At 35.0% G+C, this 6,211-nt stretch overlaps 1 non-coding gene across 1 annotated transcript; it reads right to left on the bottom strand.

Annotated features, from left to right (window-relative positions):
* Positions 1–4,396: 4,396 nt before the first annotated feature.
* LOC125361124 lies at positions 4,397–4,542 on the bottom strand. The gene has a single exon (XR_007212907.1). It is a non-coding gene; the product is annotated as a small nucleolar RNA SNORA48 (small nucleolar RNA).
* Between the last annotated feature and the right edge of the window lie 1,669 nt (positions 4,543–6,211).

Here is a 6,211-nt window from a genome sequence, read left to right as displayed (position 1 = left end):
TAAGTGAAATGAGCCAGACTCAAAGAAACCTAGACTCTATGTTTTCCCTCATTGTTAATAATTCGTATATGTCTAGAATAGACTTAGCAGAAGATCACAATAGATCAATAGCTACTACATATGTACACATAAATGATGCTAAGTGAAATGAAGTCCAAGTTATGGAAATAAGTGGTTTATCATTGTTGTTGTTATTTTCAATGTACCATGTGAAAGTATGCCTTTTTCTTTTGTCTTTCTTCCCCCTGGTTTTACCCCTGATGTCACTGTAACTGATTTTGGTACCTTGACTATTATATCAGAACTAGAGAAGGGAAGGGGAACATCAAAGTGTAGAGACAAAGAGTAAACGGTGAACCACTATAACAGCAATATTTACAAGACAATATGCTGTAAACCAAGTATACAACTCAGTGGGGAAGAGAGAGAATTGGGGAGGGAGGAAGGTGGGAGAAAAATGAGGGAGGAGGCAACAAGTTTGATAAGAAATGTACTCACTGCCTTATATATGAAACTGTAACCCCTCTGTACATCACTTTGACAATAAATAAATTAATGAATTAAAAAGATTTTAAGAACTTCTAAGTTTCCATGCTTATATAAATTATTCTAAAGCAAAGATAAAAAGAACAACAAAACCAGTAGAAACTTACTGAAAACCATACATCAAAATCCTATATAAAAGAATGAGACAAAATTTATTACTTAATAAAATACAGGAAGCTATTAAATGTATAAAATATAGAATTCCCTTAGAAAAAGTCTATATGTAATTTCCTGGCAAGATCTTAAATTCATCCCCTAAATTCATTAGCATAATAAAGAAAATTATAATTACCTGATTGATTCCACTGTGGCTTGATAAAATATAATACTAAGATCTGAATTTTTAAAATATCAGTGTCTGACACCTGTAATCCTTTCTACTCCAGAGACTGCGATTTGATGATAGTGTCTTAAATCCAGCCCAGACAGAAAATCCCTGAGACTTTTATCTCTAGCCACTAGAAAACCAGAAGTGTGTGGCTGGTGCGGGGGCGGGGGTTGGGAGGGTGGGCTGGGAATGTGGCTTAGAGACAGAGTGCTTGTCTACCATGCATGAAGCCCTGGGCTCAATTCTTCAGTACCACATAAACAGAAAAAGCCAAAAGTGGTGCTGTGGCTCAAGTGGTAGAGTACTAGCCTTGAGCAAAAAGAAGTTCAGGGACTTAGCCCAGGACTGGCAAAAAAAAAAAAAAAGTAAAAAGAAAATCAGAAGTGGTGTTTAACCACTAGAAAGCAGTAAGTGGTAGCTCAAAGTGGTAGAGTGCTAACCTTGAGCAAAAATACTGAGAGACAAAGCTCAGACTCTGAGTTCAAGTCCCATGATCTACAGAAGAAAAAAATCTAAGTAGTTTAGTAAACTAAAAAAAAAAATACATATCCTCTTACTGTGAAAAATATTATCTATCATAAAACTACACCAAGCATCATAATGTTGCAACATTGAAAATACTCCCAGGACAATTGGGGATAAGACAAAATGTCACCATTATTATACCTAATACCTAATAATTCAATAAAATGAAACAATAAAATGAAGGCAACAAATAGGGTTATTTGCAGATAACAATTATTGTCTACTCAAAAGTCCAAAGATAATCAGCTGAAAAGCTGTAGGCTAATATGAAAATGCATAGTTAACCAAAATCATAAGAAATTCAAATTAAAAAGATGAACATAGTAAGAAAAATTAAAACCTTTAAGATTAAAGCTACAAAATTTTATTGTAACAATGAGGATAGCTGAATAAATATAAAAATATCCTATGTTCATAAGGAGTAAGATTTAGCATTTGAAGCTAATAATTAGCATGAAATTAGCTATGGATTTAACAAGTTACAATGAAAAAAAAGCAAGAGGACTTTTCAGTAAAATTTCAGATAATTCTAAAAATCATATCAGAAAGTTAATACAGGAAAAAGCCACATTAAAGGGGAAAATATAAAGAATGATTTTTACCCACTATTAAAACATCTTAAAAGGTTAAAAGGCTCAATAATTGAGGTAGAGTTTTAGAAATAGCCATCTTAGTGGAACTGAAAAGTCCTGAGAAACTTCAATTTGTTTTTTGATATGTAGTTTTAGTAAAAGAAATTCATTGTGCCTGTGGTGATATATTCTGCTGCAAATCGCCCAGAGACAAATGGTGATTCAAACAAGGAAACAGAAATCACTTCTAAATCACAACATATACAGAAAAGAAATATAGGAAATTCATTTTATAATTTTGGTGAGATGAAAGCACTTACTATATGAAATTTGTAATGGGATGACACAAAGGAAAAAATGGGAGATTTTTCCATATTAAAATTAAGAATTGCTTTATGACAATGAACCAGGGAAACATGAGGCAGCTATTTTTTAGAGGGAGGGGAGCAAGGATTATGATAAAATGGGATTAAATAGATTGAAGTATAAATATGTGTGAAGATGTAACAATTACATTTCCCTCTGTATAACTAATATATAACATATAACTTATAACTAATATATGCCAATAAAAATTCCTGCAAAAATTAAGAGTCGCTGACTAGTAAATGATACATACTATAAAATAAAATCTTAAAATGATACACTGAAAAAAGGATGGATTTATATTTAGTATTACCTGTTTAAAAAGGTGACGACATACATATCTACCACACATAATCTTTATAAATTAAATTTTATTACCTTTAAGGAATTATACAAAGGGGTTTTAATCCAGTGTGTTTTATGAGTACAATGCATCCTGACCAGAGCTAATTCTTTCTATCACTCTCTCCCCCAGGTATCCAATTCTACCTTAAGTTACCTAGTTTTGAAGTAAAATGTTTTTGTGTCTATACAAAAAAGACAAATGACATAACTGAAAAAAATGGATACAGTATGAATAGGAAAAGGTTATACACAGAAGAAATATTCATGTACATGAAAGCTAATGTAGAGACAATCATTCTCACCAATATTCAGAGGAATGTAAATATCAATATACAGAATATTTTCTCTAACCAAATTGGGACAGTTTAAGAGTATTAAAGGGGCTGGGGATATAGCCTAGTGGCAAGAGTGCCTGCCTCGGATACACGAGGCCCTAGGTTCGATTACCCAGCACCACATATACAGAAAAGGGCCAGAAGCGGCGCTGTGGCTCAAGTGGCAGAATGCTAGCCTTGAGCGGGAAGAAGCCAGGGACAGTGCTCAGGCCCTGAGTCCAAGGCCCAGGACTGGCAAAAAAAAAAAAAAAAAAAAAAAAAAAAAAAAGAGTATTAAAAATTGTAAAATAGGGCTGGGGATATGGCCTAGTGGTAGAGTTCTTGCCTCATATACATGAGGCCCTGGGTTCAATTCCCCAGCACCACATATATAGAAAATGGCCAGAAGTGGTGCTGTGGCTCAAGTGGCAGAGTGCTAGCCTTGAGCAAAAAGAAGCCAGGGACAGTGCTCAGGCCCTGAGTCCAAGCCCCAGGACTGGCAAAAACAAACAAACAAACAAACAAATAAAAGCATGAACCTAGTCTATTAAAAAAAGATTTCTGTAAAATAAATTGTAAAATAGCATTCTGAGTTGAAATTTAGATGAATTTCATATTCTCTTTGTGTTAAAATAAATGGAAATGGCTGAGGAAATGACTGTGGATAGGATAAATTTCAACCCCTGAAAAGGAAGGTCTCACCAATTTTTCCTTTGGGGGAGGATTGGAGGATGAGACTGAGGAGGGAAAGAAGAGCAGCTGTCACTTTTATTAATTCCATACTATCCAGTGTTTTAGAGTAAGAATGTATTTATGCATTACTTATTTTTAAAAATAATTAGTTTGGGTTAGAATTAGTTGCAGAAATTGAAAGCACACCACTCTTGAAACCCAAATGTATTCATTAGAGTTGACTTTAATGTCAAATGAGGACACATCCCCTGGAGCTTGTGCTCTCATTTGTGAGAAGACAACAAAGAACCATAGCTTACTCATACTCTTGATGTTGCTATGAAAACTTCTGCAAGCATCATTCTCCTTCCCTTTTAATAAACACAAAATCAGCATCTCTGAGGAGTCCCAGAGACTCCTTGGTTGTTTCTGTGGCATATGCCTCACTAAATCAGACTTCAGTTAACTGAATTTGCTTTACAGCTGCTACAATTCTTTTGGGCCATTAGGCGTATGGGGATCTATTGAATATATAATTTTACAATGTCACATTCAAGAGGAAAATGAGGAATACTGAACTTGTATAAGATAATGGACAACCTCTAAACAAACTGCTATATACCCATTATTCCTTTCTTTAGTTTAAGTGAATTCCTTTCTTTAGTTTAAGAAAAATGCTGTTCATCTATTGTACTTCACAAAATTCCAAGCGAGACTTAATTTTTTTTTTCTGTGTCTTAGGCATGAAACAGCTTTGGCCACTGATCCAGGCATCAAGCTAGGACGAACAAAGGATTATCACATATTCTGCCCCTGACTGATGTAAGAGCCAACACCACCAAGGAGGTGTCTCTTTTTCCATTACCAGGAGGCTGAGACTTAATTTTTTTTACATTTATTTTTATTGTCTTTACTGTGTAAAGGGGTTTCAACTTCTCATAGCAATTTATGTGCTAATGCATCTTGGTCAGTATCACCCAACCATCATTCCTCCCATTCTATAGGCTTTATCTTAACATCAGCCTACTTTTTGCCTAAATATATACTGCTAAGTACTACTGAAGAAAATTAGAGAATCATCCAAATAAGTATCAGTAAAAACACAATTAGCAGTCCAAATTGGGGTCTCACATCTCTCTCTTAAAAAAATTTTTTTTCCAAGTTCCATGCTACACAAACTCAGTCCCTGGTATGCTACTTTACCTGAAAAATTAGAAATTTCCATTGAGGAAACTTTCAAGCAATCAAACTAATTCATTATGTGTGCATAATCATTTTGGAATACAAGAGGCATTTCTCTTGTAATCTAAAATGATTAGACTTTGCAATGATCTGAGTCCACATCCTTATTACCTTCACAGTTTCTGCACTCTAATAATAAGTTCCTTATTATTACTGCTACTTCTGTCTCTTTTCATAGGGTTTTTCCTAATATTAAATATGCTTGGCTTTCTCTCCCCCTTCCTCCCCCTTTCCTCCCCAACCGCTTCTCTTCTTCCTCCTTCTCAATTGTGCTGGTACCAGGGGCTTGAACTTAGATTCTTACACTCTTGCTCAATTATTTTTCTCTCACAGCTGGCACTCTACCAGTTGAGCCATGCCTTCCATCCTCCAGTCTTCTTTTCCTTTCTTATATAAATAAAATGATCTCTGAATCCCACATCTGTCTCCAGCTTCCATGTTCCTTCCTTTTCCAGTCATACTTCTGAAAAAAACCATGGTCCTTAAATGATACAACTATTTTAGGACATTAATGCAGAAGAGTTGCTCATCGCATACTCTTCTTTCTCTTTATTCAAATAGAGGATCTCCTGTTGGTTATTCTCTTAAGAGGGTAATTAATCAGACAGAAGTTAGAATATGATCTTGACTATTTCATTATACTGAGGAAAAAAGGTATTTCAATTTTACACATATGAATGCTATAAGAAAGAAAAGAATTGAGAGGCTTACCTATAATCTGATCTCCCTGTTAAAAATGTCACTGGATTGAGGAAAGGAAGAGAATGAAGAAAAATCACAAGAGGCCGTTTCTCAGTAAAAAATTGTGAATCAAGCTGGTGAAGGTAGACTCTCCTTACTCTTTATGTAAAGCTTTGGAGAGAGGCCATAGAAAGGTAAGGTCTTTGGATGAGAAGCATCAATGAGATCATCAATGCTCATGTCCAAGGATCAAGTGAGAGCCTTGAGATTTCGGCTCCCCAAGGCATAAAGAGGGATTGTTCATGAGACAACCTCTATATATCTTTGAGGGAGACCCTCTTACCTTGGATTATCAACTCCTAAACCTCAGAAAAAACTTGATTAGTCTTTAAAGAGAGAAGAAGCTTCCCAAAGAATTGAGATTCTGTTCATGTCATCCTGATGGAAAGTGAAATTGAAACAGCCAACAGAAGTTAAGATAAATGACATCTTTCACTCTACTAAACCCCATTGATATGTCCTTGGCATTTTTGTTTACATTGTTGGCATATTTGTTTTCAAATTTGACCCTTCTTCCTCAGATAACTCAATTGCAACTCCTTCACTGACCTTTCCTCTCT

This window comes from Perognathus longimembris, chromosome 12 (genome assembly GCF_023159225.1).
Source record: "Perognathus longimembris pacificus isolate PPM17 chromosome 12, ASM2315922v1, whole genome shotgun sequence".
Classification (NCBI taxonomy): domain Eukaryota; kingdom Metazoa; phylum Chordata; class Mammalia; order Rodentia; family Heteromyidae; genus Perognathus; species Perognathus longimembris.
Note: the sequence above shows the minus strand (reverse complement) of the source record. Positions and strands in the feature narration are given on the sequence as shown.